This window comes from Coenobita brevimanus, chromosome 55, assembly GCF_032717465.1.
Source record: "Coenobita brevimanus isolate Jiangsu-jjx chromosome 55, ASM3271746v2, whole genome shotgun sequence".
NCBI classification, from domain to species: Eukaryota; Metazoa; Arthropoda; class Malacostraca; order Decapoda; family Coenobitidae; genus Coenobita; species Coenobita brevimanus.
Window position 1 is genome coordinate 20,702,397 of NC_137008.1, and position 24,224 is coordinate 20,726,620.

The 24,224-nt window shown below is 40.3% G+C and overlaps 1 pseudogene; it reads right to left on the reverse strand.

The window, feature by feature from the left end:
* Window positions 1–8,610: 8,610 nt before the first annotated feature.
* The window catches only part of LOC145401273 (uncharacterized), a 79,004-nt pseudogene continuing 63,390 nt past the window's right edge, over window positions 8,611–24,224 (reverse strand).

Consider the following 24,224-nt stretch of genomic DNA (forward strand, 5'->3'; position numbering starts at 1 on the left):
TTGCTTGTATGTGCATTCATTTGGTTAAATAGTTGATAACTGAGTGTATACGGCTTCTTATACTAAAATGGACAACATCGAAATGTTAACATAATTTTGCAGTAAGGTATAACTTGCTGGAAAGATTCCTCAGTCATTTTTAATCTGCATCCTTAATGGTTTAAGGTCAAATAACTAGAACTATCAAAACATCTAACACAAACAAAATTTTGCAGCACAGTTCTTCCCATTTATATGCTTCTACACACATCAGTTAAATCTCATCCAATTTCCAGTGATAGTAGATGCAAGTTAATTTTTCATCAAGTTCCCCTTTCCTTATCAACAAGCATTAAGTCTTCTCCTATGAACGCCCTCTCTCTCTCTCTCTCTCTCTCTCTCTCTCACATCTTAATACAAAACAGAAAAAAAAAAAGGCTGGAATCCTGCAAGAAAGTTGGTGTTCCAAGGGAAAAGCTTAGTAAAATATAACCAGAAATCAAGAATAGTTCATTTGGAGATGCCTGAATAAATTGTCTTTAAACGTTCCGATGTTATACTTAAACGAAAACAGAGACTAGGAAAATAGTCTCAAGCTGATCAGTTACATATATGAAAAACTAAAAATATCGTAAACCTTTGCATTAAAGAACAAAAAAAAATTGGGTGATAATGCGGTGTTTGTCGGGTGTCCCGCTGTAATCGGTGAGGGATACAAGAGGTAGTTCACAAGAGCAATAATACTCGAAACAGCGATTAAGGAGAGAAAGGATAAACACTGCACCGGAGAGAGAAAAGACAGTGTATTGGGAGTTAGTGAGACGAGGGGGTTGATTAGACGAGAAAGTTTTCATTCATCCCCGTCTTGTATCTGGTCATGATATGTTTATGATTTCTTAGATGCACGAGCATCTGTGGCAGTGGGACTGTCCGTCAGTCACTCACAAAGCATTCTTGGAAACGAAAACTCCACTCCAGTAGGCTTTGGCTAAGCTGCATGTTAATACTTTGTGCATCCACATCTATCTTGAACTTCCTCCATTACAACTTAATTTTATAAACTGAATATACTCGTACACGTTGCCTTATCATCCCCGCACTAACTGACACACTGCAACTTATATGTTCATCGAGTTTAACCTTTTCAATCAACTGTGGTATTCTTTATATAATTTATGTTACTTTGAGATCATATTATTGGGCTTGGGAGAGACGTTATTGTAGAGGGTTAGGTATAGCATTCAATGACTCCTTCATTACAGTGCCTCTAGTCAGAGGGAAAAAAAAAACTTCATGAGGTAACAGGAGTAAACCGATGCAATACGTCACCTTCTTCAAGGAGTAAAATATCTAATGGGATGAGCATACCATTCTGAAAGTTACATTAGACTTACACCTATTACCATATCTCCACCTTCTCTGAATCGTTTGGCCAGCCTTCCGTTAGTTGTTGGCTGTTTAGCTAATAATTTCATGGATAAGGACATGCTCAGGTGATTTAAGAAGACCAACTACAGGCGTTTTTGATTAAATGAAAGAAATTTTAGCAGTCAATTGATTAAAACCTGTCTCGATGTCGCTTTTTGCTTAAATTTACAAGCTTAAGACGTTTCATTCAGGCTAAAACCAGACGATTAGTAAAGGTAGAAAATCTAACAGTCAGATGGTAATAGATTGTTAACAGTTCTTTGTCATACACTGTCGCTCCAAACACTCGAGTGAATTTTCTGATCCATATTATTCCTTACCTATTGATTAGGCTATTCGTATGATTAAACCATCAACACCATCATACGACTTGGAAGATAAGAAAGAAGTTGCTGTAAAAGTATAGGTAGGTAGGTAGGTAGGGAGAGAGAGAGAGAGAGAGAGAGAGAGAGAGAGAGAGAGAGAGTGGACTGGAGATGAAAGGATACAGTGGAAAATATGTCACACAAAGTTTCCAGTTGGCAAAAGTGCTCAAAGCCCGTAAAGAACCATGAAAGGGAAGTTGATACGATGGTGGGGGAGAGTGACGAATGGAAACAGGGGGACGCCATAGGACTATAAAATGGGAGAAGAAAGCAGGGAAACCGTTGCAGAAAGAAGGAGATGGAAGAAGAGAGAAACTAAGATTGGATGTTTGATGCATAGAGGGGAAGAGGCAAGACGTTAAGTTTACAAACACTTTTAGCCAGAGGACGTAGTATATACAGTATTATAAGTTTGTTAATATCTATTGATTACTTAAATTTAGGGTAGATTTTTTTTATTAGGAATTCTTTTATATACTTTTATTTACTCTGTTTTCACAGTGGTTCTCTGGCACTGAAATAAATTGCTTAGCAGATGCAGGAATAAAGTACAAAAGACGGCTCAGGGTATAAACATGACCGTTCGTTCACTAAGGCAGTACAATGCTATGTGCCGCGTATCTTAACTTGTCACCATTTCAGCACTGGTATCCACCCTCGATATTTCATACGTGATAAAACTGTCTCATTCCGTAACTGCGTGATGGTACTTGCCACTGTGTGTGTGTGTGTGTGTGTGTGTGTGTGTGTGTGTGTGTGTGTGTGTGTGTGTGTGTGTGTTGGCAGCATCAGTAACCTCTATTCGATCGAAAATGAAATCATCAGAGTGCCATCTCCCTTAGCCTGGGAACGAACTTGGGACTTTTCAGACAGTAGAGGGTTTCTTTAACCACGCGACCACCGCCTCTATATATACTATTCATCCTAACCACATACTCATTTAAATCAGTTATGCTGCCACGTCTTGGCACAGAACTCAGTACGCTGACGACAGATGCCCATACCATCAGCTGACGTTCACTTCAACCCGAGGACGCATCGAGTATTCAAATATTGCCTTCTATAGAGAGACTTGTCGAAACGAACATGTCACATGCAGCCTCCGTTTACTTTTCCTTTATTAACTGCACCTCAAGCTGTTGCCATTAGCTTTCCAAGGATGTGCAATATGCATCGGTCCGCTGAATCTTTAGTACTTTCCAAGATCACGCAGATTTGGTGCTTAATTTGGCATATTTTTGGCTTTTTCCAGCTATATATTTGAAGATTTTGAGAAAATTCACTCCATTAATTTATACTAATGTTCAGCTAACTTCTCTACGATGTCCATAGCTTAACTGTAGCTTTCACAACGTCTGAGATAGCCCATTTTTGTGTTCATTCTATGACTTTTTATTTTTATTAATCATTCATTATTTAATTTATTTTTTATTTTCTTCCAGCAGTAAAGTCGGGGAGTGAAAGATAAAAATGGTAAATTGTTGGTGGAAAAGAGGGGAAAAAGTGAGCAGATGGAGAGAACACTTAAAAGAACTGTTGAACATAGAGAATGAAAGTAATGCGTGTATAAGTGGCTGGGGAATGGCTGGGAAAAGGAGAGAGGTGAGAAGAGAGGAAGAAATCAGTAGGATGGAGGTGGTGGAAGTAATGACGAAAATCAAAATGGGGAAAGTCCCAGGAATTCATCGAGTGTGTGTTGAAATGCTGAGAGATAGTAATGAAATGGATATGGATGATGTGCAGAATGGCTTGGGAGGAAGGTAGTGTCCCAGAGGATTGGAAGACGGGTATATTATTCTCCCGTACAAAGGAAAAGAGGAAAAAGAAGGGTGTGATAATCATAGGGGCATTTGTCTTCTTAGTGTAATAGGAAAATTATAATTGTGGTTGGATACTTACTGACAGAGTTAGGGAAATAACAAAGAAGTTAGTCGGAGAAGAACAGGGAGGTTTTAAGAAGGGAAAAGGTTGTGTAGATCAGATATTCATTCTTAGGTCTTTAGTGGAAAAGAATAAAGGAAAGGGAAAGAAGTTGTATGCGGCCTTCATGGATTTGGAGAAGGCATATGACAGGGAATGTGTAAAGTATTAAGAAATTATGAAGTAAATGGGAAGTTGTTGAATGCCGTGAAGAGAATGTATGAAGGGGCTAAGACTGCATTGTTGCATTGTGTGTGGACAGCGAACAGAGTGAATTTTTCAGTTTGAATGTTGGCAGGGACGTGTCATGTTCCCATGGCTGTTCAGTCTGGATATTGATGGGGTTATAAATAAGGTACAAGGTAGGGCAGTGGATGTTGGAGCGGCCCTAATGAGGGAGGGCAATGTTTGGAAACTCCCTTTACTGTAGTTTGCAGATGATACTGTATTGTTAAGTGATGACGAAGGGGAGCTGCAAGGCTTGGTGAATGAGTCTGGGAGTGTGTGTGTGAGAAACGGAATATAAAGGTCAATGCAGGGACGAGAAAAATGAAGCCACTGAACGTACAGTGAGGATGTATGAGGAGGAAATGGAAAATGTGAGTGCATTTAAGTACTTGGGTAGTGTGATGAGTAAGGATGGAAGTTTAAGCGGTGAAGTGATTGAAAGGGTACAACAGGGAAGAAATGTTGCTGGTTCTCTGAAAGCAGTGTTAAGGAACAGGGAAGTGATCATGGAAGTAAAAAAGTTGCTGCATGACAGTGTTGTGATACCAACTCTAATGTATGGAAGTGAAGAGTGGACCTTGTTGGAAAGGCACAAGTCAAGAGTGAGAGCAGTGGAAATGAGTTATCTGAGAGGCGCATGTGGAGTTAATTGGAGAGACAGACTGCTCATTTTGGCGCTGGTTGACTCTTATTTTAAGCAATTTGATGGGGAATAAATAAAATAAAGCTTCAGTAACACCTTTGCTTTCTATATGCTTGTCAGCAGTGTGGGCGTGTCTCCTATAACTTCAACAGATTCTAAGATACCATATAGCTTTTTGGCATTCATCAGCAATGTGGTTGCGAATTTTGAGAAAAGTCACGGCAGTAATACCGATTATTTCTTTAGAATCTTTCAGTTATGTGCTGAGATCCACTGTTGTTTCAACAGTTTCCAAATAACAGTTTTGCTACTGTATGGAATATAGGCGTCCATAACCGTACTAATTACGAAGTAAGTAACAGTGTTGTCGCTAGTTTCGCTAGATCGAGCAAATGTATAATCTGCCGGCATCAAGAAGAAAAGAAACATTACATACTCTGGCAGATTGGGCTACCAGTGGCAGGCACGAAGACAGTTCAGGCATGAAGGAGTGAGGAATGAGTTTGTTTAAGAAATGCACGCACAAAAGGAATATTATCTACCTTATTTCCTTTAATATTTTTTTTCTTGTGACCTAGAAACGATTTACTGGGAGTAAATTGGTCTTTCCCACTAAGCGGGTTATAGAAAAGTAAAAATCTCTCCTTCGAAAATTTTCCCCAAATTTATGTAAAATTTTATGCTTGGCTGTTGCTGTTGTTGGTGCTGTTGTTCAACCGCGGACTGCCTGGCTCAGTAGATCCATCGACCACAGGTAAACAACTGCCACTACGAGGTCGCCTCATACAGTAGCTTCCATTAATTGTTGGTGTTTCCGTCTTACTGTGGCACGTGTTGTGCAGTGCTCCAGTATGTGGGTTATACTGTATGTGCCTATTTTACAAGCATGGTAGTATCATCTGTGATTCCACCCAACTCAGATATAAGCTGATTACAAAGGTGAGTTGGGTTATTTCCTGATCTATGCCTTGTTAGGTGAACTTGATCCGCTCTAATAGAATACCTCTGAAGGATGGATATCGGTGGGTGGGACATGTAGTCTAGTTCTCTGTTTGAGGCATTGTATAGGACTGCACGTAAATTTTCTTCACCAGAGTGTTTGGAGATGGGATGCTTTTGTGTAGGGTGTGGTAATGTTTGTGTGGTGATTGATTTTTGCTCCTTGTGTTGTATAGCTCTGTCATGTAATGACAGTGCGTTGTGCGTTAGGCCAGGCTGTCATGTTGAAGTGTATCTCTAATGCCAAGATATTATCCTAAAAAGGAGGGCATTAATTTCAAAGTGTAAGTGAGCTATGGGAATGCTATTGGTGCGGCCAGTGATGATGCATGGAACATTGTTCTGTATTGTCAGGAAGGTGTTGAGGTGTGTTTAGATAGGATGAGGGCCCATGCTTGGGAAGCACAGTGCATCACAGATCTAATATATCGTTAGCAAAGCAGGAAGAGTGTTCGGTTTTGTTCCCCAGTGTCTGTTCCTGTAAATGTCCTCACTGCGTTGAGTCTGGGGGTGCACTGCCTCTCGATGGCATGGAAGATCAAAGTCATACGACTACTCGTGTTTGACTCAAAAGATATCAGCGGAATATGTGTGTGCCACAGGTACGTTGTTATATGTGCCTTTAAGAATGTAATAGTGTTCGTGGTTGCTGCAGGTCATGAGTATGGTGATGGATTTGGCTGAAACGATCGTCAGCCTTTTCTTATCGATCCATGTCTGAAGCGTGTTGAGGTAGTCTTGTTGCAGTGTACAAACTGTGTCTACGATGTAGTGTGAAGTTTTACGATAATGTCATCTGCATATAAGGAATGTTTATGGCCAGATGTGGTGTGATAATATTATGCATAAAAAGGTTTAAAAGTCTGGATGAAAGGACCGAGTCCTGGGGAACTCTGTTAGGGAAATGTCATTTTCGTGATGACTTGCCCTGAAGTGTAATATGCAATGCAGCAACTAGTGTTATTCACCATGTGTGTGTGTTTAGACTTTAGTGACTAATTTGCGTCGTAGTATAACATTATGGCTTTACTAATGTTTAATGTTGCTAGATGTGTACGTTCTGCGGATCTAATGGAGTTGCTTCCGTCATTCCGTTTAAGGGCGGGTAGTAAGGTGCTTGTGGAGTACTGTGCCCCCAAGATGTGTTGTGAGGGAACAAAAAGGACATGAGGTGTGACTTTGTTACAATTAGGCGTTCATTTATCTTAGATGATGTGATAAGTATTGTTATGGATGTGTCCAAAGACGGGTGTGCTTGGTTTATTTTTCGTTTAAGAATAGTGATAACTGTTCCATGTTTCCAAATGATGAGGATGTTACAATGAGCCTATGAGTAACTGCTGATGAGTGTGACAGCCTGGAGGCTTTGTGGTTGTACAGCACATATTTCTGCTTAGGCTGCTGATGCCACCTGGACCTGTGTCTGTAGATTTTTTTTTTTTTTTTCAGTAAATGATATCTGTCTTTTTGGCGTGACGATGGTCAAGCTGTGGTCACTTGGAAAGAATTGTATATGCAGAAAAGCTTGTTTTTCAAACTCGGTGCGTGTTGTAATTTTACTTAATATTTGCAGAGTGGTCCACGAGTATATCTGCTTGTTCCTTGTACGACGGGATGTGGTGTGTGTTGGTGGTGGTAGCGTGGTCTTGGAGGTGCATATTTTTGATTTAGTAATACTCCAAGGTCTTTTGTAAAGCCGTGATGGATCAGTGAGTGGCTAAGTGTTGCTCTAAAAGCTTTCAAATTTTCAACGTTCTTTGTTCTAATTTTATTGTCAATTCTGTATATTAATTATAAGACCCTTTTGATGGTGCTGTGTGTGTGGGGGGGGGTGAAGAGTTGTGTCTGGGTCGTTATGACTTTCAGTGGATTGCAGTATCTTTTCTTGCCTAGTGAAATGTGGGGTTTGTCTGCATGATGTTTAATTTTGTAATGTGCCAGCCAGTGTCTTTCATGGATTTCTTGTTTGGTGTGCTGAGATGTTGTTGTTTCCTTGGTAATTGTTTTCCAGTCTGCTCTCTTGTAAGTGATGTGTGATGATTCTGGATTTGAGTGTATTTCTATCCTGATAATGACAAGATGAGCTGAAGATAGCGTGGGTTTTATCAAGGTCATGTCCTAGTTGGCTCCCACGCCTCCCGACTGGCCCCGAATCTAATCTCCTCATGACTGCCTCACGACTGGTCGTGATGTCCTCAAGAACACGACCTGATCACAAGTTGACCGCGAGGCGACCGCAAGGCAACCATGGGGCAATGGAGCAATGAGTCTTCAAGTTTGAAATATTAACGGATTTTTGTCAGGCACAACCACCCAAGAATGCAACCACCCAAGAGGCATTCAGAGAATGCACGACGACCCCCCCCAAGCCTCCCCCGACCCCCCGCCGACCCCCCCACGATGGCAAGTGCGGGCCTCTCACGTTTTATATGCCGCTCGCTCGCCGGCACACAGTTGCCATGTGTGACCGGTGTTTCCAGATCGCCGACCATGCCTGCTTTTCCACCAAGACTCTTGGCACACTCTTTGCACGGTCTGGGATCGGTCATAGCCCAGTCGTCGTGTGGTCTGCTTGTGGTCTGCTTGCAGTTGTCACATGTTCTTGAGCCATGATTCCGAATCGCCGACTGGACTATCAAAATGCATTGCATGGTCGGCTTGGGGTCTGGTTGCTGTCTCATCATGGTCTGGTCGTGGTCGGCGACTCGTGACGCAGTTGTAACGTTTTTTTTGTCGGCGACTGCATGCTGACAGGCAACGAACACATCACGACGCATCCAGTTGAGCTAAGACTGCTTCAGGACTGACCTTGGACACTCCCAACTACGATGCAACTGTGACCAGGCTTTTGGCAAGTCTTGAGGCGGCCACAATTTTTTAATGCACGCGTTAAAAATTCGTGAGGCTCGAGGAGTCGTCCCAGCGGCTCACGACCGCCCTCCAGAGTCCTGGCTTTGTCGGAGAATCAAGGGACAACCGATGATAAAAGCCGTTGCGACCTTCAGTTGCGCCGCAGTTGGGCCTTGAGTCGTGTATGTGTGACAGGGGCTAATCAAGGCCTTGGTTGAAATTAATCTCCTTGTCAGATCTTATCTCAGGATCGGAACTAATCTTAGTGTCGGAACTAATCTCACGGCTGGAGCTGAAACTAATCTCAGAGTCTGAACCAATCTCAAGGCCGGAACAAATCTCACTGCCGGGAACTAATTTCATGGCTGGAACTAATTTTGCTGCCAGAATCAATTTCAAGGTCGGAATTAATTTCACAGTCGGAACTAATATCATGGCCGGAACTAACCTCATAGCCAGAACTAATCTTGCGGTTGGAATTATTCTCATAGACGGAACTATTCTCACAACACTCAGAGAGCCCATACCTCCGCCAACGCCAATACCGGACAACTCATATCACCACCAAAATTTAATCAACTCTTCCTTGGATCCTATCCCACCTATCCACAAAATTTAACTGAAATTCACGAATAACTTTTTGAGATACCATGGGTACAAACAAAAAACAAACTGACAGACAGGGAGGAATACATAATTACCTCGAATTCCGTTGACGGGAGATAACTATTCTTACGGCTGGATCTAATTTCACGGTCGGAACTATTCTCATGGCCAAAACTCTCCTCACAAGCAGAGTAATAATTCTCCCAGAAGGAACTAACCCCGTGGCGCAGTTAGCCTCCCCAGGCCTCCCAGACACACACCCACATGCACCCACACACACATATAAGCAATACATTCATGCTGATATACGCACATACACATAGTCACACACCCTGACAGACTCATATAACGATACAAATATTGTACACAAACACATTAAGACATATACTATATAATATGTAGGCAGCACATAACATACTTACGCGCACACGATATTGTATGATAGTACACAAAAACCCTATATAAAGTAGAGAGAGAGAGAGAGAGAGAGAGAGATGGCACTCAATTAACGCCGCAGTGGGATGGAATGCGAAGGTAATGAGGAGAGAGAATTTCGTGATACTGTGGAATAAAAATTTAATATGTGGAAATGACCGGGATAGAGATTTTATGTAAATTATTTAGGTTAGACAAATATGAAATGATGACTGCCCTTGATCACGGGTGAAATACAACAGGCATTTTCAAAATGAAATAAAGACATAAATCGCATAATGGACATTTATCAGAGTTCTCTACGGCGGCTCAGTGTAGAGGTTAATCTGGTGAGTGCTTCGACCTAAAGTAGATAATCATATTAACGTAACTGATCATACTTAATTCACGTACACAGCACTGGATGACGCTGTCATACTTGTTGTATATTGTATTTCAGTTATACTGTCGTATATTATTCGACGATAAGCTGTGTGTCACTAATGGAATTAGTAAAGTATGTGATGGTCCTACGATTTCGTCAAAAAATACAAAGATTGCCTTATGCTCCAGAAAAAAAAAGAAAAAAACGTACTTTTGAGAGGGTCGTAACAGATTCAAATGGAGAAGGCATGGCCACCGAAATGTGAAATACACCATAATCATAATGCACAATCTAGAAACAAATATATGTTATCTATTACACTTTCGTCTATCATACATCTGCTGCAGACTAAGCTCTGGACTGCTTAAACACATGGCTATTTTTTTTTTTTTTTGTCCGACCCTGGGCAAAGGCGTCAGGGCCTATATCTCGGGGGCAGTAGCTTATGCTAAGGCCCAGTAGTCCTCCTGCACCTCCACATGTCACCACTTCGGCGCTAACACCCACCGTCCATATTGAATACATGCTAGGGCTCTCACACAGGACTGGTGTATTGGTATTAGCGGGGGTACTTTTACATGTCGGCGGGTCATCTGGTAGATCAGGATAGTCTGCTTTTATGAAATTCAAATCCTCAAACTGTTCCCTGCCCCAGCCGGGATTCGACCCTGGGTCCTTCAGGACTGCAGGCCGCCTCTCTACCGTTTCAGCCACCGCCTCCCCCCATGTTTATAACCAGCGTTGAAACTGGTTTTACTATTTCAAATTGGTGCCATTTTGGAAAAGTGACTGTATTGTCCATGTTGTGCCTTTGTGGAGAATGGATGTGTAAATGTAGGTGATGAGGCTTCCTTTATGGTCATCAGTTCTGTTTGTACGAAAGTGTGAGTAATGTCTGATGTGTGGAGTTTTGTGTATGCGTGTGACCATGTTGCCTGCAGGAGTGCAACTGTATGTTGTGTACCTGAAGAGTCTTCAGTCTGTGGTGTTTTGGTATGGAGGTCATTCGCATGTAGTCCCAATGTTGCGTGTTCTAGGTGTGCGTCTAGGATGGATCAGTGTTGCTGGTGCAGTGTTTGTACACAAGGGCTGAGTTGTGGTGGTAAAGCTTCTGTGAGCAGGAGACTGTATGAGGGGGTGGGTGGAATTATCCTTGGTGTCACAGGAGAAATGTTTGTGCATGTTTTCCACCTGTCACGTACCCAAGTGCTGTGGTATTGTCTGATATTTGTTAATGTGCTGCATGTGGCATGGATCCATTCTCTGCAAGAGTTGCTCTAAACAGATGAGCATGTTCGTTTTCTTTTTTTTTTTATATTGTATCTATTGAGGAAACAGGGAAAATATCCCGTGTTTGGGACCTAGAATCCCCTGGTGGTAGTGCGAAAAAAACTGACATTACCAGATTTACAGGGTTATCAATAAGGAAAAGGTAAACAGGGCTCTTAGAAATAGAATTATATGGGGGGCTTGACAAGTAAACAGTGCGCTGAAACATGTGACTGTCCAGGTTAAGCTTGACTGACAAGAATAATCAGCCGCTTCATTCATCTGTTGTCATATATATTTTATTCCTGCTTTATCATAACCAATTCATTAAACATTAGAACTGACATTATAAACAGATGAGGTTAGATGAAGCCTTCAGTTACTCTTACTGTAGGAAGGCTTTCTTTCGGTTAAATATATTTTGTATGGAAGTAGCAAGAAAAACAGATCTCATCATAATCAAGGGTTAATCTGTCGCAGGAACAGGATGTAGCGGATATTCAGCCATCTCGAAGCAAATAACTAGATCTGGGATTTGTTGTTGTAATTTTCATAGACACTTTGGTGGTCATTATGCTTTTGATTCCTCCTTTATGCAGTAATGCTTCGACCACATAACTCTTTACCTACTTCCAGATGATTTATTTGGTCCAAGGGAGGTTATTCTATCTGGAAGGGTTAGTGTGCATTTGCAGCAACCTTTTATATCCAGTTTTATTATTGTGAGGCTCTCATAAGCTGAGTAAAAAAGAATTTATAAAAGATAGGGAATCGCAGAGAAGGGGATACAAAGGACATGGAAGGTTGAAGGAACGTGTAGGTGAGGACAGGGTGAACTAGGGTGGAGGTAAGAAAAATAAGGCAGGATGAGACTAGAGCATAGGCGGGGTGAGGCAGGACTCGCGAGAGGGACGACCAGACGAGTGGAGAGGCAAAGGAGAACAAGTAGGGTGTGGGGACAAGAAATTGAAGTTGACAGGTAAAAAAGGGTGATATGGTGCATTAAGTAGGAGGGGCGGGTCAGATAGGTAGACGAGTGGGGTGAGGCAGGAATGAGGCAAGAGAAGAAAACAGCGAAAGGGATTTGAAGGGAGACAATAGGAGTAAATCAGAGGAAAGCAGTAGTAATACAGAGAAAGTATGGTAGAAGGAGTAACGAAGAGCAAGTAAAGCAAAGAAAAGCAGTGGAAGTAGGGAAGCTGTGGGATTAAGATAGCGAGGGTAAGGCGGAAGGAGTGAAGCAGAAGTAAGAAGGAGGATTAAGTCAGAAGGAATATGGCGGGAGAGAGTAAGGCAGTGGGAGTAAGGTAGGCGGGGGAAGAGAGAGCAATGCATGGGAAGTAACGATGAAATAAGGGAGAGGGAAAAAGATGAAGAACCTCAGAGAATAGAAGGCAGAAAGAAAATGGTGCAAGAAGTTTTTCCCGAGTACAGAATTTATTTTGGGCGAGTATACTGCGATGATAATTTTAAAATCTTTTGTTTCCTACCCATAGACGGGTTTGTTCTTTTGAGGAGAGACGTTCACAGTTAAGTGATTAGACATTCTTTATTAAATCTTGCTCCCATAAGACGAAATTATTAATATTCAAACAGATATCTAGCGAAGTTTTCCGTCCAGGAAATCTCACCCAAGCTGAAAGTAATTGTATTGTGGCAGCGAAAATTAAATAATTACTTGATCAGAATGAAGTGTTTAAGCACATAATGCAGAGCTGTGACGATGATGTCCACCAAGGTAAAATAGATGAGACTGGGTGGCCAAATCTAGAGGATTGTTAAAGTTTTCTCTACATGAAAGTTAGTTTAAAAAACTGTCAAGCCACTTACATGAAATGGCACTTCTTAGATCTCTGTCAGTCTGTCTGTCTATCAGTCTTCTTAGGTCTCTGTAAGTCTGTCTGTCAGTCTTCTTAGGTCTCTCTCTCTCTCTCTCTCTCTCTCTCTGCGTTTTATGAAGATGAGGTGTTAGGTAGGCTAAGGTACGTTCCACTTGCAGTAAAGGTTTAAGTCTGAATATTTGTCATCCTGTCTTTTTCATGGAGTTTCTCCAACCAACAATCAGCGTCGTAGTTTTTAATGCAGTTTTTTTTTTATTTTTGTATCTTCTGTCTCTATATCTTCCTTTTTTTGTGTATTTGCTTGTCTGCCTTGGCATGTCACGCGGAGGGATCTGCTTTAGAATACTGAGTTAGCTCTGGGGATGTACTAATCATAGTTTTAAATAAGGAGATCTAGTATTGAAGATATTGGGGGCAGAAGAATGTGTTTAGTAGTGATGAATGTAAAGTCATTACAGTAACCTGGCATGCACTGTGGAAGGTCATTGAATCACAGTAATGAATAGCAAGATACATTAATGGCAGCAATCATGAGTACGTAAGATAGTGTATAATACTCGTGAGGGTGGTAGCTGACTGAATTACAGGTTTTTCTTGAAAAATGAATTAAACAAGACGGAAAACTCAAACAGTGGATCACCCGTGCACTACCAATGATTTATGGCCCGAATCTGTCACTTTGCCATAAAACTTTTTCTTTTGGCCGCAAAATCGATTAAATATATGCTCTTCATGCCCCCAGACTTTCCACTATATTTGGCAAGAGTCGAATCACATTTACTTTTAGGAAATTAAACCACTTTATCAGTATCTTTATCATTCATCAAGGTTGGTGGAAAGGAGATTTTTTTTAAACGCTTGACACGGGTTGGGGCAGTTAAGTTACTGGGCAGCTCCATGCTGCCCTTTTGCATTCTTTCTTTTTTTACTTGTTGCAGGCACTTCTACCCTTCAGAATCAACTGATTCCGACCAAACTTGGACACAATGACCAGCCTATAACCTAGTTGTGTCCGCAGGCTTTTGGTTTCTAGGCAACTATTCGTTGCCTAACAACGGCCGAAAACCCACTTTTTTCGCATTTTTCATGGTTTGAGCTGTGGAAGCATTATTAATCAAAATATATGGTGGCTGGCAATTGGTCGCCTTTGATCAAATCCTGTCAAAAGTAATACGCATCTGCACATCCACATAGTTGCTATTTATGAAGGTTTGGTGAAAATTTGTCCACAACTTTTCAAGATATTCTGGCAACACACACACACACACACACACACACACACACACACACACACACACACACACACACACACAAAACTATATCGCTTCGTATTGCTAAAGGCAGGCGATAAATATAGGGAAAAATGGGGAAGGAGACTATAGGATACAAAAATTAAAATAGTTACTGTAGGCCTATTGCATTTATTAAGCAGCTAATGTCTAAGAAGCAGGGTTGGCACCAAAGTGGATAACCCGGTTTTACCCACCCGGGTTTTTTCCAGTTAAACCCACTATTTTACCCACTTTACTGTTGTTGTTTTTTTTGTTTTTTTTTAACATAACCAGCTGTGCGAGGCATATTTCTGATCTCAGAAAAAAACAAGAAATTTTGCACTCAACTTCTTCATTCTTACTAATACATTGGTCATACTTTTCTACAAAATGAGTGTAAACATGACACCTGTGCTTAAGACTTGGTTAAAAAATCCTAATAGTATGTAGCTTGAATTCAAGGTAAATTTCCTTGGTTATCTAGTGAATACAAACTTCACAGCCAGCACTACCTGTCTTTAACTTTGAAAGTTTTAAAATTAAGAGTAAAATTGTTTTTGATAGATATAGTTTTTAGTTTTATTAAGGAGTGGGGTAAATTTGTTATATAACTAATCATTACTGGGGTTAACTTATACTATATGTTGTCTCATATCATTACCAAATATCAATAATACTATAGAAATATAAACATTGATTTCTGTTTAAAATAGATGTATTTTATAGGCTTAGCTATTTGGTTACCAAAAGCTATTATTACTGTTAAGATAATGTGTGAAATCACTTATGCAACAGAATTTTCAATAATAATTATTTAGAAGATTGAGAAATGCAAGTATATAATTACCAAAGAAAGGAGAGTAGCAAGGCAACTGACTCCTTCTCCTACTATTGTGTAGTGTGCACTGATCTTTGCCAGCTCATGAGTTGTGCAGTGCTCTCAAGCCTCTCATGTTGAAGCATGTTTTGCTGTGTAACAGGCAGCCCAAGAATAACAGCCAAACAGGTCAAAACATGACTGTGTTCATTTCCCTCATTCAAATAACTGTGTGAAAAATAAGATTTTATTGGGCTATTCATAATTATGTATAGCGGAAACATTATTTTATTTAAATTTAAGGTAAACTTTGAAAAAAAAAAAAATTGCCTAGGTTTTGGGGATATTTTGTGAAAAAAAAAAATGAAAAAACCCAGGTGGATTGGTCTTAAAAAAAAAAAAAAAAGTGGTTTTTTTTGCCAACCCTGCCAAGAAGAAACCTAGACTACCAGAATTTGAAAGGACAGTAAAGAAGACAGCTCTCCATACACACCTGGAGGGTACCAGATAGTTAAGAAAAGAAAGGGAGTGGGATAGAAGTTAAGGTGCGTTATAGCTCCAAGAGATCCTGTTTCACCACCACTTCTTCACATTATGACGATTTCATTTAAACACACGTTCTTCTGTTTTATTGTCAATACTCGTATATTTGTTTACACCACATTTTCCACAAATTTCTATTTCCTTTCCTATCAGTACTATGAAACCTACATACAGTTACACTTTTCACATTCGTGCCACACCAAAGTCTCACGTCCATACTAATGTAGGCACCAACACATCGTTATGCAGTCCTGTTGTCTCAAAATGTCTGTATTAAAATCAAATCTGTCAACGGTAATTGACTAATTGCGTATCGGTTTCTTGAAATACTGACTGAAACCAGGGATATAATAAGTACACTACCGGTAAGTAGCTTGGTCGCTTTCCTAAATGAGCTGCTTAGCATGGCCCATTTGGTCTGCAGCACGTGAACTCTTTTTATGTGTTACTGTGATCATATAACCTCGTGACTGAACCATAAATGCATTCAACACGGATTGAAAACGTAGCTTAATAGACTGACTGGCAATACTCGTATGCGACCCATAATATGCAACAAAAGCGTTCATTGTTTGTATTATCCCACTATGAAACTATAAAGGTGAGGGGGGGAGGGTAGGTAAGAAAATGGGCATGGTGGGCAGAGCAATGGGTGAGATGGTCTGACAATTTTGTGCGATGGTGAAAAAAAAAAAAAAAAAAAAAAACGGCAGAAATTCGTGCTGTGGGATTAGTGGCTTAAGTGTAGTTAAAATTTATTTTAAAATATCCTCCAAGAATTAATGAGTCCGCAATGGGGCAGGAGGGGGATAACTGGGCGTGGCAGACAAAGAAATTGTTGGGATGACCTGGAGATGTGGTGGAGACAGAGAGGATCCATCAGATTATACCCTGTAAAATTGGGTTCAATAAGGATAACGATGTGGTTGGAGTGAAGATTTACCTTAGAGTTTTCTCTAGGAACAAGAGCAAGACAAGTTTGCAATGTTCTCATTTCTTTGCAATATTATGACTCAGGTAAGAATATACATTACATATCTACAGGTATATTGGTTCCACTTTTATTTTACAGGACAGAATACTTCTTTATTTTACAGAACTAATTATTTCTTTATTTTAAAGGACAAATTACAAAACAGCTAAATTGAACTGATTGTCTTAAATTAACTTTCATAATGTACCTAGTATGCTAATCAAACGGACTGACTAAACTTACCTGTATAGATTGTACAACTTAACTGGAAAGCATTGGATCTGCACAGCTTGTGGAATACATATAGGGATTGCTTAGTTAGGTATGCTAAAGCGGTGTGTTGTGTGGCAAGAGTAACAACAAAGAAGAAGGCACGACGTGGTGGGATGAAGAGGTTAAGAAAGCAGTGGAGGAGAAGGGGAAGAAGTGGCTAGAGTGGTTACAGGACAGGGGTTCAATTGAAATAAGAACTGAATATACTGAGAGCAAGAAGCACGTAAAGAGACTAGTGAAGAACAAAAAGAAGTAGATAAATGATTATCTAGTAAGAAAAATGAATGCAAATTACTCCTAAAATAAGGAGTTATTCTGGAAAGAGGTGAGGAAATGTAGAAGTGACAGCGAAAACATATGTGAAAGTATGAAGGATATATCTGGTAGATTATTATTCCATGGGGATGAAGGAAGGACCATATGGAAAGAATATTTTGAAAGTCTGATGACTGAGAATAGAGAGAGCAGAGCCACTGTAAACATGATTGGTTTTGGAGGTGTGCAGAGAAGGAATGCAGTGCCAGGAAACGTGACACTTACATAGGTGAAGAATGCTGTGATGCGGCTGAAAAATGGGAAAGCAGCTGGGGTTCATGAGATGTATGCAGAGGTGATTAAATGCAGTGGACAGAGCGGAATGAAGTGCTTGCTGGAGATATTTAAGACGGCATGGATGAGTGAAACTGTGCCAGCAGAGTGGAAAAAGGCTGTGATTGTACCACTGTACAAAAATGGTCAGCGAAGTGAGTGCCAGAATTTTCGTGGCATAAGTTTATTGGGTGTGGTAAGGAAGGTATCTGGAAGTATTATCATAGAGGAAGTAAGAGAGATATTAGAAGTCCCAATGAGTGATGAACAGAGTGGCTTTCAGAGTGGCAGAGGTTGTGTGGATCAGATATTTGCAGTAAGACGGATATTGGAGAAGGCTTGTGAGAAGGACTATAAGATGTTTATGGTATTATTGGATCCGGAAAAAGCATACGACAAGGTAGAGAGAGAAGGATTGTGGAAGGTTTTGCGGATGTATGGTGTAGATGGTAAGCTGCTAGGTGCCGTCAAGAGTATTTATGATGGTAGTGAAGCATGTGTAAGGATTAATGGGCATCTAAGTGAATGGTTCACGATTGGTGTGGGCGTGCGACAAAGTTGTGTGATGTCCCCATGGTTATTCAATATATATATATGGATGGGATGATGAGAGAAGTAAAAACACGAGTAATGGAGAGGGGGATGGCTTTGGTAATGAATGGTGATGGATGAAATATCTCAGATTTGTTGTATGCTGATGATGCAGTACTACTTGCAAATGCCGGACGAGAACTTGGTAGACTAGTGCAGAGTTTTGCTGATGTCTGTGAGCATCGTGCCTTGAGAGTAAATGTAGAAAAGAGTAAAGTGATGGTTATTGAGAGAGAAGGTGACTCCCAGTGCGATGTTACAGTAAATGGAGAGAGATTGGAATTGGTGTGAGAGTTCAAATGCCTTGGAACAATGATAGAAATGAGAAGTAAATGTGCAAAAGAAATGGAAAGTAGAGTGACACAAGGAAGGAAAATAGCTGGTGGTACGAAAGCCTTGATAAGAAACAGAGGCTTGAGTGTTGCAGCTGCACGAGGCTTACGTGAAGGAGTGTTAGTGCCAGCTTTAACATATGGATGTGAGACTATGGTGTGGCATGCAAATGAAAAGTCAAGAGTGAAGGCAGTGGAGATGGGACTGTTGAGGAATGTATGTGGAGTACAGAGAGTGGATAGGATACGAAATAATGTGGTTCGTCAAAGATGTGGAGTAAGGAAGTCTGTGGACACCAGAATCGAAGAGAGTGTACTAAGATGGTATGGTCATGTGGGGAGAATGGATAATGATAGATTGGTGAAAAAAGTATATCTGAGCGAATCTGAAGGAGGGAGGAGGCGATGTAGGCCAAGGAAAAGGTGGAGGGATATGGTGGATGAGTGTGTGAGGAAGAAGGGTTTGGAAGTCGGTGAGGCTAGGGAACTGACAAGAGATCGAGCTGGCTGGATGAATATTGTGAGAAGAAGCGCATGATTAGGGATTTGGCACCCCATTTTAACGTGACAGCGTCTGGATTGACTTTATCGGATACGTTTATGTAAAGCCACAGAATGTGGTGAATGTTTTTGGCGTATCAGATAGAGCCAGGATTCCGGTGGCTTGAATGATGAGTGAATGGAAGTGTAGCCCATTAGACTGGGCAAACTTGGGCTGTCTGGACGTCGCTACTCCTCACCCTGCCCTAGGGTGACAAAAGGAGGTCCAGATGATGATGATGATGATGATGATAATAATGAACTAGTTAATTATGAAAGTTAATAGCCCCAATGCTAATTTGACTTTGTCATGTAACCATCACTTGTGATCTTTATAAAACTTTATCCTTCCATCCATTGCTTTACTGTAAAATTCTTCACAACATTTTGTCTGTGTAGGATAATAATTACATAAATAAAAATAAGGAAGATTTTGTAGGAGTTCAGATGTTATTTACCCGAATCACGTAAAGTCATTATCAATTCCAGTTATTAATTGGTGATGGCCTTAGGACTTTTTGAAGGAGAAATCTGTTAAAAGCAGGGCTGAAGATTAAGACCCACAAATCACCCAGCGGTCTATTTAAAAGAGAGAGAAAGAGAGAGAGAGAGAGAGAGAGTTTGAAAGGCACCTTCATGCTTTACTTGTTTTACCAGTCCAAGTGGACTTACACTTGAATAAAGTGTAGTTCGCGCTATATTTGTGGGTTCGATCGTCGGGTCCAACCATTAGATATTTGGGAAGATTCTCACAGCACTATTTCTCTATAAGTCTACCCATCTATCTATTGCCGGACGCTTTAATACCGTAAGGGGTGGCCACAAGCAAATCGCCTCCATGTCGCCCTGTCCCCCGCCATTTCATTGCCCTGCTCTCAGCTCACACCTCCCTCTATCATATACCTCTCCACTCTATCCCTCCATCTCATCCTTGGCTTCCCCCTCCCTATCCCCCCCTCCACCTCACTCACATACACTCTCCTCATCAGTCTTTCGCTCTCCATCCTCTCCACATGGCCAAACCACCTCAGTGTGTTTCTCCTAACGCTTCCTATCTCATCAACATCCACACCACAACACTCCTTCACTTCCTCATTTGTCAGTCTGTCTCTCCATGTGAATCGACATGCTCCTCTCAAATAACTCATTTCCACTGCTCTCACTCTTCACGTCTGTCCCTCCAACAAGGTCCAAGCTTTTATAAATATTCCTGAAAATATGGACCCAAATGTAAATCACTGGTTGCGTATCGTATTTTATAGGAATATTTGGGTGACTATCTTGTCTGCTACTAGTGTGTGTGTGTGGTCTTATTCGCATCCACCATGATGCGTGAAATGCTGACACATAATCCCCCTGAAATTCACATTTTTTACCCAGTTGCTTTAATGTCTCTTCGATCTTTCCCTTCCGGTGTCAAGGCTTGTAGTTATTTGATAATTCTCTTGTCAATGACAACGCTCTTTATTTCCATACCTTACTTCCAATTAATCAGTTTTAAAAATTCAGCTGAAAGTTGAATGCAAGAGTCTTTGTTGATATATTATTCAGAGAGGAACAGGCGTTGAAAGTATTTTTGTCACAGTGGAGAAATCGGCTAACTGAAGTTGAGATCGGTGTATCAGTATTTTCAACAGCAGGGGAATTTTTAAGGTGTCCTCTTCCTTGGTTCTATAAACTTCTAAACCATTACTTCATCTTTAGGCCACGGAGTATCTCTAAACAAATATTTCTATTAAATTCTGACTGCTCAAGAAAGTTAACTGCAATACTGTAATTTTGATAGCAGTAAAAATACACATTAGGTGGGGGAAATATCCTTCATCTTTATATTACAGTGCTCTTGCGAATTACACTAAGAGTATCCTGTCCTCCTCAAAACCTCGTAATAAATTCCAAGACCCCACAGGCAAAATTCTTGATACAAAAAAACACAAAAGAAAAATCAAGAAAAAGAAGCTGAAACGCTGACCTCTGCCAGCCTACTAAAATGCTAATGAAGTCGGACTGGTGGGTAGCAAAGAGAGTGATTACAAGGGTTAAGGAACCAGATGTAATAAGGCAATGGCAGTCAGTGATAACCTTGCTGTGCCCTGTGCCCTCCATTGTTAGCGGGTCACAGTAGCCCATACTGGCATATCATTCATTTAATAAAACATAAGCATTCTGGGGCCTCATGCTAATCACCTTCAAAAATATGTTTTAAGCTAAGGTGTAAAGTACCTACAAACCTAATGTGAAGAAAATTACCTAAACTCTATGGAATGCAGCAGCCGCATTTCACAAAGAGCCAATCCATAATAATAATGAAACAAAAGCATTTGGAGGACAAATGCTAATTGCCAGCCAAAATTGTTGTTGGCTAAGGTACAAGCTGCCTACAAACCAAATAGGAGGAAAACTCGCAGAACTCTACGGAATTCTATCGCTGCATTTCATGAAGAGGCAGTCCATATTAAAAACTATGTGACGGCAAGCATTCGGTCACCTTTGACCATATCCTCAGCAAAAATAATAGGCTTCTGCACATCCAAACAGTTGCTGTTTTTTGAAGGATTGGTGAATATTCGTTCATGACTTTTAGAGATATTTTCGCCACACACACACACACACACACACACACACACACACACACACACACACACACACACACACACACACACACACACACACACACACACAGATGCCAGCAAAAACTATACTGTCTCGCCTTTCTTGGTGTATATATCGTTGCTGGCATTTGGTTGTCTTTTATCAAATCCTCATCAAAAGCAACATACTTTTGCGCATTCACATAATTGCTCTTCCCTGGAGAGTTGGTGGAAAAATTTCCGCAATTTTTTGTAGACATTTTGGCAACACACACACACACACACACACACACACACACACACACACACACACACACACACACACACACACACACACACACTGATAAAAACTATATTGTCTCGCCTTGCTAAAGGCAGAAGATAATTAGTTTTGGTGAAAGTAATAGGTTTCGCTGGTAACTGATGTCTACAAACCCTTTGTGGGTAGTTAAGTAAAATTCACAAAGATAAGTCGAGAACCCTGGTGGGTCTGACGTAGAAGAGATTTTCCTTCCACTTATATATTCCTTTAGGATGAAGAAGCCACAGTTAACGGCTAATTTTGACCACCGAAGTATCATGAATCCTCTCCATTCTGAAGCACAAAAATTCTTAACCTAAATAACAAAAATAATAATAAATAAGAGAGTCTGGAGTTATTGGTCCAAGGAGCAAGTGTTCCATGTCTGAAGCGAATTGGTGAAGAAATAGATCAATGGCACTAAGTTGAAAAATGAAAGAAAGAAGGAAATACAGGAACGATAACAGAGTGGAACGAAAAGGAAGAGAAAGTTGATAGATGGAAATCAAGATGTGACTCAAAATAAACAAATGATCAGAAATTAGTAACTGAGAATGTAAACAATAACAGACACTAAAGCGGGCGACTAGGATAAAAAATAATTGCAATAGATGGTGGAAATTATTAAAAAAAAAAAAATTCGCTAGGCCACGAGAAACGGGGGGCAAATAAGGAAATAAAAGAAAGGACGGAAATTGCTCGAGGCTATTTCGAATTCCAGGCTGGAAGAGAACCGAAAAATTTGCCAGCATTTACTGCCCATTAACCCCTGCAGTCGTGAAAGTGTTAATTGTGCTGGAGGTTCGAGAGCGTTTAAGAAAAAAAAAACAAAGAAAGGAGTATTAATATCTGTGAAACAACTAAGCTAAAATGCACTGGAAAATGAATCCAATAAAATATATTATTCGCGCTTTTCAGAGTGTGCCTTTTTATAATATATTTTTCTATGTTGGATACAAAATTTCACGAGTAACAACAACAATATACCACTGCAGCAATAATAATAATAATAATAATAATAATAATAATAATAATAATAATAGTAATAATAATGTAATACCAGCAGCAGCAGCAATGACAGTAGTAGTAGTAGTAGTAGTAGTAGTAGTAGTAGTAGTAGTAGTAGTAGTAGTAGTGGAAGAATAAGAAGAAGAAGAAGAAGAATTAATATAAAAAGAAAGAAGAAATAATAATAATAATAATAATAATAATAATAATAATAACAATAATAAGCAATATAACAAGAAAGAATGAAAGAAAGAAGAAAAAATAAGGATAAGAATAATAATAAGACGAACATGAACAAGAGCAAGAGGAAGTTATGAGTCAAATCTATCTATATATCTATCTATCTATTGACAGTGCCTTACTCTCGTGAGGGGTGAACACAAAGAAATCGCCTCCACGTTGTTCTCTCCTGCCATTTGGCTGCCCTCTGTCCATCTCACACACCCCCCCCTCATATATCTCTCCACTCCATCCCTCCATCTTATCATTGGCCTCTCCCTCTTCCTCTCTTAACACTTTCAGTTGTATTCATATTATCACCACAATGCTCCTTCACATTTTCAATTCATCTTTCTCTCCCTCCATGTGAATGCACATGCTCCTCTCAAATACTATACTTTCACTGCCCTCACTCTTGACTTGTGTCCCTCCAAAAGGGTCCAGAGTTTAGTTCTGTATGTTACAGCCGTGGTCCCAGTACAGGCATGCAGCAACTTTCCTTTTTTTTTTTCCTTCCATGCACACATCCCTACTTCTTATCACTGCATTCAGTGAAACAGGAACCTATCTACCCAGCTGTGCCCTTTCAACCACTTCCCCTTCTTAACTCCGATACCTATTAGTCACGCTACCTCAGTGCTTGAATGCATTCACATTCCCCATTTCATCCCCATCCAGTCTCCCTCTTCATGCTGTGACTTCATTTGTCAAAGACCATAACTTTAATCTACCATAATTTTTAGAATCCGTTTCTTACATACACTCTCCAACTACACACCCAAACTCATTCATCAAGACTTGTAGTCCAAATTCAGCTTTCATTTAAAATTAGAATGTCATCAGCCAACAACGGTAAAGGAAGTTTCCTCACCTATTGTCTATCATTAAAGACACGCCATCATTCACTGCCCTAGATTTTCTTTTATAACTCCATATATACAAGAAACACCCTTGCTTCAGTCCAACACTGAGATCAAAGAACTCACTAAAATCCATCATTCAAACGCACTACATCCCTATGGCCCTCATACATGCTCTGCACAACATTCATTAACTTCCCATCTAATCTATATATTTTTAGCACCTCCCAAATTTCCTGTCTACCAGCTCTGTCATATGCTTTTTCCAGATCCATGAATGCAGAATACAGTTCCTTTCCCTTTTCCTGATGCTTTTCCACTAAGTATCTCTAAACTACTATGTGATCTTCGCAGCCTCACCCGTTTCTAAAACCCTCTTGTTCATCAACT